The sequence below is a fragment of the Lathamus discolor genome, chromosome 12 (assembly GCF_037157495.1).
Source record: "Lathamus discolor isolate bLatDis1 chromosome 12, bLatDis1.hap1, whole genome shotgun sequence".
Taxonomy (NCBI): Eukaryota; Metazoa; Chordata; class Aves; order Psittaciformes; family Psittacidae; genus Lathamus; species Lathamus discolor.
The window spans coordinates 1488243-1500143 of record NC_088895.1 but is presented as its reverse complement, the minus strand read 5'-3'; the positions used below and the strand labels follow the sequence as shown (position 1 = coordinate 1500143).

General features: G+C 50.6%; 1 protein-coding gene and 1 long non-coding RNA gene across 12 annotated transcripts in view; one reads left to right on the top strand and one right to left on the bottom strand.

Annotated features, from left to right (window-relative positions):
• Nucleotides 1-919: 919 nt before the first annotated feature.
• LOC136020827 (uncharacterized) lies at nucleotides 920-6897 on the bottom strand. Its single transcript, XR_010615514.1, has 2 exons — nucleotides 6226-6897; nucleotides 920-1106 (listed from the first exon to the last, which is right to left on the bottom strand). It is a non-coding gene; the product is annotated as an uncharacterized LOC136020827 (long non-coding RNA).
• A 66-nt stretch (nucleotides 6898-6963) lies between these two features.
• Nucleotides 6964-11901, top strand: part of MTMR3 (myotubularin related protein 3) — a 76813-nt gene continuing 71875 nt past the window's right edge. For 7 of the 11 annotated variants that reach the window (XM_065692366.1, XM_065692373.1, XM_065692362.1 and 4 more), the window contains exons 1-2: nucleotides 6965-7143; nucleotides 7768-7811. The gene's annotated coding sequence lies outside the window, so the exon portion shown is untranslated. Of the gene's footprint in view, nucleotides 7144-7379; nucleotides 7513-7767; nucleotides 7812-11901 lie in introns of those variants that run through there. The other 4 variants (XM_065692372.1, XM_065692374.1, XM_065692371.1 and 1 more) reach the window with 3 other exon arrangements.

Sequence of the window (11901 nt, the reverse complement as noted above, 5' to 3'; positions counted from 1 at the left end):
CGTGGCCCGCACCCGGCCCGGCGGTGAGGGGAAGGGGAGCCCGCGGCTGCGGCCCGCTGGTGCCCCGTTGGGAGGGACTCACCGGTTAAACCCGTCACGGGCCGGACCCACGGGCCGACCTTGAGAGCAGTAAAAGCCAGGTGTGAACTCCCCGCGCAAATCACCGCTTCCCGATCAGCGCGGGGTGGTTGTGGGTGCCTCAGGTAGGGACAGGGTAGAGCGTGACACAGCGGAGCTGCTGGGACCCAGAACTGAGCGTGGCAGGGAGAGGAGGGGATCCTGCCCCTGCTGCGCTCTGGGGAGACCCCCCCTGCAGCCCTGATCCAGCTCTGGGGCAGCAGCACAAGAGGGACGCGGAGCTGCTGGAGCGAGGCCAGAGGAGGCCATGGGGATGCTGCGAGGGCTGGAGCAGCTCTGCTCTGGAGCCAGGCTGAGAGAGCTGGGCTGGGGCAGCCTGGAGAAGTGAAGGCTCCTGAAGGGGAGACCTGAGAGCAGCTCCAGTGCCTAAAGGGGCTGCAGGAACCCTGGAGAGGGGCTTGGGACAAGGGCCTGTAGGGACAGGCCAAGGGGAATGGCTTGAACCTGCCCGAGGGGAGACTGAGCTGAGCTCTTAGGCAGAAGCTCTTCCCTGGGAGGGTGCTGAGGCGCTGGCACAGGGTGCCCAGAGAAGCTGTGGCTGCCCCATCCCTGGCAGTGCTCAAGGCCAGGTTGGACACAGGGGCTTGGAGCAAGCTGCTCCAGTGGAAGGGGTCCCTGCCTGTGGCAGGGGTTGGGGCTGGAGAAGCTTTCAGGTCCCTCCCAACCCAAACCAGGCTGGGATTCTGTGATTCTATGAAGGTTTGATCTAGAGCCATCCAAATTTACTAGGCAAGCAGGCTTCAAATCAGATCCAAACTGGAGAACGTCTCTAGACAAAAGCTTTTGGAAAAAGAGCTTTTATTGAAAGGATCCTTCTTCAGGATGATTCATGGATGGGAGGAAGCTGCTCAGAGCAGATTATCAGATGTCGTAAGTCAAAGCCAGGGAAGAGTGCCCTGGTTCCAGCAGCACTGTCAGCGTTCTGACAGGCACATTCCAGTCATCTCGACTCAGTCTGCACGGCTGAGCTGGTGATAAGACACAAAAGCAGCCTTTTCATTTCAAGCAGCACAAAAAGCACCAAGAGGGGCATTGAAACACTGGAATGACCCTGAGAATGTGCTGGCCTTGTTAGTCTCCAGTGAACAGAACACTGTGGTATGGCATTCTGCTTCTTGAGCAGCACCAGTGCTTCCACAGTTCCTGCATTTCCTCAAATTCCATCTAAAAGTCCCAAAAGCCAGCCTGGGGGCTGGATGGAATATCTGCTTCACTTGCGTGCAGGCATGGAACACAGCCAGCCATTCCCCTCCTCACAACATGCTCTCAGTGGTTACGGGGCCTGCACACAGACCAGGCACCACTCACCACCCGGCCCCGTGTCCCCTCCAGAGGGCTGGGACAGGGTTTGAAGCCATCAGCCCGCACAGGGCTGAGGGAGCAGGAAACCCTGAAGGACCAGCACTTGTAAACACATGACAAAAATAGAAAGAAAATGAAAGAGTTGTGACAAGAACAGAGAAAAATGTCAATGTAATCTAAAAAAAGATGTAACTGTAGCACTGAGCTGCAAGGTCCTGGAAATGGGCTGTTAGATTTCCTAAGCAGCTGAAATGCTGCCCAGTGATGATGCTGATTCGGTACAGCCCAAGATTTGCTGTTTCTCAACACAGCTCTACTTCTTCCTTTTTTACATTTTATCTTAATGATAGGTACCTGAGCTTAAGAGGCACTGAAGGAAGATCTAAGCCTTCCCCAGCATGTTCTTGGTAGTTGCAGAGGCTGAGCTGTGACCATTAAACTACTGACCTGATGGATCCTACAGTAATTTATTAACTATTTTTTCCATATCCCATCATTCTCCAATGAAGCATATTCTTAGCATAAGTATATTCTCCCCTCCTAGCATAAAGTCTCATTGTAGGTTGGGTTTTATTTGGTCACTAATGAAGGGCACTGGGGGGTGGCCCAAGATAAGTCTTTGTTCGCCCTCTGCCATGGCATTGTGCTGCCCAGGGGCAGGAGTGCCTGTTCCCTCCTCTGGTACCTGTGGTACACGTCCTCCTGGCCAGTGGAGCGAAGTTGTTGCTCAACTTCTGTGAGCTTTAATGGTGCAAGTTCCTGTGGGTGGGAACTCCCTCTCCTGCACACCAGGCACGGCCCTGCGTGGGGGACCGCAGGATTTCTACAGTAATGAACTATCACGTCAGATAGCAGAGATAACAAGGCCAAGTGCAAGGTCCTGCCCCTGGGTTTATTAGGGCAGTCCCAAGCACAGCTACAGGCTGGGGGAGACTGGATGGAGCAGCCCTGAGGAGAAGGACTTAGGGGTGTTGGGTGAGGAGAAGCTCCCCATGACCCAGCTTCAGTGAGTGCTTGAGCCCAGAACCCTGCTGGGTGCTGGGCTGCACCCCCAATGTGTGAGCTGGGTCTGACCCCAGAGCATTGGCTGTGGGTCAGGGAGGGGATTTTCCCCCTCTGCTGTGCTCTGTGGAGACCCCCCCCCGCAGCCCTGATCCAGCTCTGAGGCAACAGCACAAGAGGGAGGTGGAGCTGCTGAAGTGAGTCCAGAGGAGGCCATGGGGATGCTTTGAGAGCTGGAGCAGCTCTGCTCTGGAGCCAGGCTGAGAGAGCTGAGCTGCGTCAGCCTGGAGAAGAGAACCAGAAAGACCTTAGAGCAGTCTGTGATTTTATGATGCCTGATGCCCAAATCCTTGTATTTAGAATCACAGAATCATCTTGATTTTTTAGCTGTAGCCAAAACAGCTTTGTTGTGCCTCCCTTCAGCAAAGTGTCACCCACAGACTGCACAATTGTTGGAAGTGGAAAGAATGGAATCACCTACAGGATGAATACAGATACAGTGGTGAGGAATGGGGCTGAGTGCAGTGTTCTGCTCAGGCCTTAGTGGAAAGAAAGAGAGTAAAATGAGTAAAGCATTAAAGTGAGGTGGTAAAAGATGAAAAATCAAACAAGATGAAAGAGAAAGGATAGAGACAGCTACTTTTGGGTAGAAAACTGGCCAAAGCAACCAGTTTGGAGTTTTGAGGAAGGAAACTGCTCTGCATTTCATGAGGTGACCATTCTTGAGAAACAGGATGGTGTGTAAAGACATATCTGAGCTTACCATCAGGTTTATCAGAGCAGAAACAGCCCACGAAGGCTGAGGTTGGCTGTTTGGCTCATGAGAGTGAAGCACATAAAGGTTACTGGTTGGTAACAGGTGCAGGAAGGTACCCAAGAGGCATTTGGGTTTTGCTGTTTCCAGCGGTGCCAGGTGCAGATTGCATGCCACCTGCAGGGTGGGCACAAGGCCTGGCCTCAGCACCACAGGGACCTGAAGGACCAGGGTGGGATGATCCAAAATTGTCAGCCTCCACCACGCCCACCAGCAGATTTTGCATGTAACCATGTAACCTTACTGAATACAGCCAATAACTCAGATGACTGCAGCCCGAAGGATATCCTGCCACATCAGAACCCCCTTTTCTTTCTGTAAGAAGCTAACTAGTAGCTTGACATCTGTGTCCTGAACAGCAGGAGAGGTTTGGGCAGGACTTGTGGGGTGTCTAGGTTCAGTTCTCAGCTGTTGGTGGAACCACAACAGGGTAAGGCAGCTCTGTGAAGGATGACCCAGAGCCTCAGGACTTGTGCTGCTGGACGCTTGGGTGTTCTCATGTTTCAGTCCAGACTGACTCTTCATGGCCATCGGATACTTGTTTTCTCTTACATTAACATCACCCTTGCTGTTAAGGGAGATGTGTTTACTGCTGTGTTTACTCCCTGAAGTTTCATAGGAATAACTGTATCCCTCCTCAGCATTCAGGTGTTTGTTTTTTGGTTTTTTGGGGTTTTTTTGGGGTTTTTTTTTTTTTGTTAAACAAATCATTTCAAGATCCTTACATATTAAAAACTCAGGATTAGCCTGTAATTATTCTGCAGTCACATTTGAAGTTGGTCTCCCTTGATTAAAAGTGAGCAGAGCTGCATACAGAATTCCAGAGAAGGTTACAGCAGAGCTCTGTAGAGTGGTACTGAAGTTTTTCCTTCTGGAAGTATCTCAGTTGATAAGTGCTTTTCATCAGGGCTGTTTCATGTTGGCAGTTCGCAGTCATCTTGAGATCAACAAATACACCCAGATTTTTCTCCTGTCATTTCCAACTGATGAGCTCCCAGCTTGCTGCAGAGATTCTTGTTAGTATTCCCAAGTGTATGACCTTAGACTTTTGTTATTAAATTTCATCCCATTTCCAAATGTGCCAGCTCTCAATATTATCCAACTCTTCCAGCAACATGGATGTTCTCCCTGCACTGCCACTGCCTCCCAACTTTGTGTCATCAGCAAACACCACCAGCTCACTCCTCCCTTTTGTCCCAAGGCCTGTCTGAACAATCCTGTGCAGTATCAGGAGTGCGTGGCCTGCTGGTCACTGTGGCCAGCACTGACAGCTGCAGCTCACGGCGGGCATCATAGCCCGGGCACCTTCTGCTCTCTCTTCCCTTTGCAGTCCGCAGGTGGTGACTGAGGTGCTCTCCATTAATTTACTGGATCCAGTTTTGAACCTGCTGACAGTCTCCAAGTCATTTCTTAAGGAGCTCAGCTCCACCCTCACCGTCTGCCTTTCCACCCAAACCATGGCCATCTGCCTGCAGCCAGCTTCTCACCTACCCAACAGCTCCCCAGAAGAACCATACATTTGCCATGTGGCATTGGTTTTAGTATTTTACTAAATCCAGTTAGATTAAACCTATTATCTATCCATTATCTAGAAAACAATTATCAAAGGTAAAATCTTAAATTCAGTATATCTTTAGTAAAGCTGTGTTGCATTTTTATCTCATTTCCCATTTATGTGTCTGTCCCAAACTACTTTTTCCTTTATGTTTTTTTTCTAAGCTTTTAATGTTCTAGCAGTCTGACTAACAGGTCCCTAAATGACTGGCTTGCTTCTCCTCCTGCTGCTTAAAACCAGTGAGCGCTTCAGTTGCTCCTCAGTAATTCATTCCCAACTCACAAATTAAAAACTTTGTCCTGGATGAGTGAGGATACGTTCCAGGTCTGTGGACCTGGGAACAACTTGTTCCCTGGGCTGCACGTCAGGTTCTCCCCCCGGGTACAGTAATTTCCATTTCCATAAAATAATTCTCATCAGCTATCATTCTCTGCCCTGATCAACATGGAAAATAGAGGGAAAAGTCATTTAATACAGGGCCATATCTAAAAAAGACTGGAACAGAAGAAATGGAGGGACTCAGAACCCAAGATGTGGAAAGCCTCCATGTGGTGTGTTTAACTGCATTGTAAAACCAGCGCCAAGAAGACAAGGGGTGTCACTGAAGTGAAAGCTGGAAGTGCCTGGCTTTTCCAGTCACAGTGATGGCACTCCAGCCAGTTCCCCCTCTTTAAAGAGCAGAAGGAGCAACCAGCAGGTTCTGGGTGTCCAGGAATCAGCTCCCTGAAGTAGGTCACATCTGATCTCCATCCAGACCCAATGCAAAAGGCAACCATTTAGCAGCGACCTTTCAAAATTCATACTCTGCTTCCTAATGCTGTCAACACACATCGTTGTCAGGTACAGCTATACCAGCTGCTCTCGGTTGTAAACAGGCCAGGAATCCTGTTTTCCTGTTTTCCCCTTCAGTTACCTGTATTTCATCCAGAGTTCCTCTGAGGGTACATATTGACATTCAGATCACATTTGCATTCCCATGACGGCTTGTTGTTGGAAAAAATCCCATTGTAGGGACTGGTTAACTTCCTTTCAAGTGTTTACTGTCCCTGACCAAGGGGGAGAAACTAGAAAATGACTCACTGCCCGGCTTATATGAGTGTAAAGACACAGGAGCCTGTGTTTTGTCTTGTTCTCCCTGAACGTTAATGCTACTTCTAGCTTAAACGTGACTTAATGACAGACTGAAGTCCATCTGTTACAATGACTAGCCTTGGACTCAGAGGGAGAGTCCTGTGGATAATTTAGGAGTGCATTTTATAGTTCCTTGCAAGCAAGCATTTCATTTCAGATCAAGACGAACGCGAGGGGCAGGTGGAAGTACCTCTCAAAAGCACAGCCTGACCTACATGCAGCACTGTAAATTGGAGATAGGTATAAAGCACTCATGACCCATCGCCGTCGCCACAAAACCCACCTGCAAACCTTGCTGCTGAAAAGGGACTCCTTTGCACCGGCTTCGGTTTGGAAGCTGCGATGCTTCCTGCCAACCGTACCCCGCTGCCATTTGCTCTTCAGCTTCCCTGCGCCTTTCTGTTCCTTAAGGGTCACATCCCTTTGCTTTATCACTTGGCTCTCCGTTTCCATGTGGTTTTTGGCTCGTGTGCCTCCTGTTGGCTCCCTGCTCCCCATTACCTCATGCCCCAGGAGCTGCGGGCGGCGCAGGGTGGCTTGGGCAGTGTCTGCTGATGGCACGGGGCCACCCATGTTCTTACAGCGGAGCCGAATGTCACAGGGGCGAAGAGGGCCACAAGACCTTGTGCACAAGGCGGCTTTTGCCGACAGACAGGGCGTTTCTGCGAGGGCTGAGCCCCGAGCAGCAGCCGCTCAGCACCCAGCTCCCGCCCGCCTCTGTTCCCTGCCTCACAGCTCGGCCGAGGCGCCCGCAAGCCCCCTCCGGCACGCTCCGTGCCAGCCCCAGCCCCAGCAGGGCTCTGCGCTCACAGGCGGGAACCACCCGCAGGGTGATAAAGGCAGGAAGCGGGGAGCCAGCTTTACCTGCTGAGGGGCTGCGGAGGGCACCTGCGGGGGGAGGGAGGCTGCTGTGTGAGGGGCCGGGCGCGCCGAGGCGAGCGGCGCTTCCGCCATGGGCTCCCCTCAGCGCTGAGGGGATGGGGGGGGGGGCGGGAACGGGGCGCGCCCGGCCCCGCCCCTCGGAGGAGGAGGAGGAGGGCGCGCGCCTGTCCCCGCCGTGCCCGCGTCCCGTGCGGCCGCCATGTTGTTGTGGCTGTGAGCGGCGGCGCAGGCGGCCCAGGAGCGCAGCGACCCCGGCCCAGGCAGGAGGCCGCGCCCCGGGACGGGGCTGTGGGGGCTCCGCGCCATGCCCTGCCCCGCGGTAAGGAGCTGCAGGGGGTGTCCGGCCTTGCTGCGGTGTCTTGGAGGGCGGTGGGTGGGCCGGGCGGCCGGGCCCGGGCCTGGAGGAGGGCGGCCGGGCTGTCAGCTGCGGGGCCGCGGCCCGGCACGCCCCCTCGGGGCGAGGGGCGCCGGCTGCTCCGCTGTGTTGTGCCCTGCCCTGCTCTGCTCTGCTCTGCTCTGCTCTGCTCTGCTCGGGCTGAGGCGCTCGCCAGGCTCCGCGGCCGGGGGTGACGGCGGCGGCCTCCTCCTCCTCCTCCTTCCTCCTCCTCCCCGGGCAGGCAGCGCTGCCGTCCCGGACGGCGGCGGCGGTGGCAGCGCGTTTCTCCGCCGCGGGGCTCGGCCGGGAAAGGTGGGCTCCGGCCTGCGGGCCTCGCTGCCCGGCCCGCGGCGTGTGGCTGAGCTGGGGGATCGCCTCATGCCGTTGGCAGCCGTCGTCCTGTGCTTGGCTTCTCCTGCTGCTTTGGTCGTGGTATCAGCTGTGTTCAACTGCCCTTGTGCGCGGGGCCAAGATTCCCATTCCTTTTATAAGCGGGGCTTGTTAAGGCTTTTTATTTGCGTAGTTTTGGGCTTTAATTGTGCCTCTTCCCCGTGTTTCTCTTAACAGTCCTGTTCTTTTGGTGGGATCTGAGCGGATGTTGCCCTTCTCTGGTGAGTAGTGTTTTGCCCCCTCCCTGCTCCATTCCCCCCAACGTGGTGTTCAGCTTGTAGCATTGAAGCTGTTCCCTTTTCTGTTCAACGTTTTAGGGATTGTTGCTTTATCACCAGATGAGACCTCATGTTCCTTCGCATCTCTCTGCACAGGAAGCTGTTTTCTTTCCTTTTCACGCACCCTTCCCTCACTGGGGGGAAGGCTGAGTAGGAGCTTGTAACTGCTGCAGGCTTCATGCCTGACAAGCGGTCTCCTGTGTGCTTTGCCTGTTTGTTTTGTCGTGTGATGAGCCCGTGTAACCACGTGCAGTGAGGCTTTCTCTTAGAAGACTAGAGCTTGTGTAGTGAATCATGTCAGGTGGTGCTGAGCAGGAAGGTGCAGCTTGGCTTTATGGTGAATATAAAGGCATGTGTAAATGCCTAGGTGAGCCTATTGGGAAGGGATGGTAGTGTTACTGAAAGAACTATGGCAGGTTTCTTCTAATACCTGTCATGCTCTAAGCTTTAGCTAAAAAGCTGAGGTGCCTTTTGCATGCTGTTATATAAAACATGTATAAAACGTGTGCCGTAGTGTTAGAAAATTAACTTTTTGTTGGAGGTGAAGGAGTTTTCCTGAAGGAGTGCGTGTAGATAATGCCAGGGGAGGTGGCTGCCATCTGATAGTGGCATTGCTTCAGCTGTTACTGATCACAGTGGGTTTGGAAGACAGTAAAGTTCTTTCTGTCATGGCACAGGAAAAGTGTGAAGTGTAAGTGTTGAAACTTTCCGCAGATAAGTAAAGGCGGGGTGTGGGGCTCTGAAGTGCTTCAGTGACAAGTGTTCCCATTGCCTGTTTCTGCAGTCTGGGGAGGGGCAACCGTGTGGGAATCATGTTGAGCAGTGGTGGCTTTTGATTGCACTAAAAGGTGCTCCTGTCCTGCTTCACATTACAGGAGTGGTAGATCGAGGCTGAAGCCTGGTTCTCTTGCTGCAGTGCTGTAGGTCCCCATTTATAGGGTACTGTTAGTATCCATGACATAACCTGTCTGCACTGGCAGTTATTAAAATATCGATGTTAGCCTGCTTAAGCGATGCAATCCACAAGTGGTACCAAGTAGGTGGAATAGTTTGGCTTGAGAAGCTCTTTTTTATTTTTCTTTTTCCCCATAAAAGTGGCCATCCACAGCTGGAGGAGGTACAAGTGCAGCATGGCCAGGCTTCTGAAGACAGGCGATACAATATTATATCTTAGCTCTCATTCCACCTACGTGCAACCCGCAATGGTGGAGAGTTGTTGTCAGCCTTCTGAGAGTAGGAGGAACGTGGCTATGCAGTGCTCTGCTGGCAATTAGCGTGGAAAAGGAGTAACTTAAGGAGAAAGGTGTTGTAAGGCTGCTGGAGTAACAGGTCTGCAAGGAACAGGTAGCAAGGAAGAAGGAATTCTCTATGGAGGAATTGGAAGAACAGGAGTAGCATCCGGCATGAAGTTGGTGCTCTTTTCACCTTCACAGGTCAAAAGGATGAGATGGTTGTTTCTGCTCTGGTATCTACCTCCTGGGATGTGGAGCTGGATATAATGAGAGGGGACTCTTCTGGTTGATATTGGTGTTGTCTTCCAGAGCATGTGACTCCAAATAGTGTTAGTTCTTATCAAATATCATAAACAGAATGGAAAGTCCAGATACTTAAATATGCACTTGTTTCATACATAGTTGCTTTCATTGGGCTGACTCAAGCTAATAAATGTTATATTTCTTTCAAGATAAGCTTTTAAGTATACATTTTCCAAGCCACAATGTGCAACTGTTCTGCATGTGTCTCTCTCTTGAGTAGCTGGTGATGTAAAAGATCTGCCTGTTAGATCCCATATGGGTTTTAACTCATGATTTGTAATTCCACCCTTCTTCTAGATACTGGTGTCATAACTTTCCAGTGCTGTCAGGAGGGCTTTAGGAATATGTCTAGCATTCAGTCCTTGCTGTAATTCTTGTAAATTAACTGCATTGTTAAAAGATAACTATTTCTTTACCTTTGTGGCTCTTCAGATTTTTGGGGGACTGAATGATTTGCATGAAAGACCTAAAAGAGAAGTTTAATCCAGGAATTAGAAATACTGATGTTTTACTGAGGCTTGGTTGTGCCCAGTAAAGAACGGAAGACCTCTGCTCCTTGTGCTTTACAGCTTCTACCTTGAATACACTAATCCTGAATGGTGCAGACTGGTGCATTGATTTGCACGTGTGTCAGCTTCCTGTGCCTGCTCCTTGTAGGCTGGGCAGCAGGCACAGACTCCAGCATCCTCTGGTGTCAACTGATCTGGAATGTGGCTGATAACAGAAACAGCCAAGACTTTGTCCCCTTGCTTTGGGGTGAGCAGGTGAGGACAACTGACAGAACATACTGATACCACAGAAATTTAATTGCAAGCTAGAGCATGAGTAGCCCAGACCTGTTCTTCCCCTCGTCTGATTAGTAGGTTCTGCTAGTGTGTAAATGTGGTGAACACCAACTGACTGTAAAGTAAGTTCCTGCTGCTCTGAGGTAAAGGGAGAAACAGCCTGTGTTAGCAGGGAAGAAGAGGGCAGTATCTTGCTGAAACCATCCTCAGTTTGTTAGGAAGTGCCTGGATTGTGTGGCTCCAAGCTGGAGGTGCTCTGTTCACCTCCATTAAGTAGCAATATGGCCTAGAAGTGAAGTGTGGAACTGCAGCACCACAGCATGCAAAGTGAGCTAGGGAGGAAGAGCAGAGAAGAAGGCTCTCTGGAACATTAGTTGAAATGGATAAGCTATTTCTGGGGTCATTGATGTCCCTCAAAAGCAATGTTTTTAAAGGCTTAACTTTAAAATACAGTTGCTGATTCCTAGCTTTGACTCATTTTCTAAAACACCTCTGGCCTAAAGCTTAATGTAAAGTTAGCAAGCATCACCTGATTTCTCATGTGAACGTGGTGGTAAGCTGAGCAAGAACTGGAAGGATGCTCAGTAGGTCTGATGGGGGGCAACTGGGTGCTTTGGAGGCTTTTTTCCTCCTGAGGGTGTTAATGCTGAAAGTAGTGGCACCAAAATAACCTTGGCATGATCCAGTTTGAAGTTTTCCTGATCTGAGTGTGTGTATGTATGGGTGAGGCAGCTAATGCCTCTGTAAGAGTGATCATGTAGGTGGTAGAACCCTTCCAGACTCTGACAAGGGGAGGAAAAAAACCCCAGCCTGTGAAAAAAAGCTGCCTGAGTGGTTCTTATTCTGCCTTGGATTTCAAAAGACTTGAAGCTGGATGGCCCTTTTTAGGTGATATTGCAGCTAAACTTCTATAAGCTGCTGTATTCGCGTATTATCACTTCTGAACAAGTTAATACTCTGAACAAGATTCTAGTGGAGTTTAATTTTAGAGAGAGTAGTCTGTTATTTTTCCTCTTGACTGGGAATGAAGTGAAAGGCTCTGAAGCAGCATTGATAGGATAGCTTGGGGGCAGGCTGCTGTACAAGCTGTCAGTCATGCCAGGAATGAAATGTGTCCTCAGTAACACATGCTGATCAATCTGAAGTAGTATTAAATCCCTCTTTTAGAGATATGGAATCAAAAATAGCGAATTGCAAATACTTGAAAGTACAACTTTGCAGTTCAGTGTTAGGTGAAAGAGGACGGAACATCAAAGAAGCCAAGCCTTGGAGAAGTACTATAGGTGAAAAGCAAAGCAAGCTGCCTTTTGCCTTGCTCAGCATATCACACTGTCATTTTGGGTGTTCATTGTGATGGAGTGACTTGACGAAAACGAAGCTGGGTGTGCTAGATGGTTTTCATCTGAGATGCACATGTAGCTGATGCTTTCACTGACTTGATCAAACTCTTGATCTCCAGTATATGAATAACATGGTAGTGGTCAGCTCAAGGGTTTTAGCTAGTTATCTTGTGAAGCATTAGATTTAGTGATAGCTGGGAAGCCAGAGCTTTGCTTGGAAAATTACTGCCACCTGTGGAATTAGCTTAACGCTGGGCTGAAATCAGGAACTTGGTGTTAGTTCCTGGCTCCTTAGGAGGAACTGGGCTTTTGGAAGGGCAGGGAGGACAGGCCAGCACCCTGTTGTGGTGTGTTCTCTACAGTGAGAGCTGTA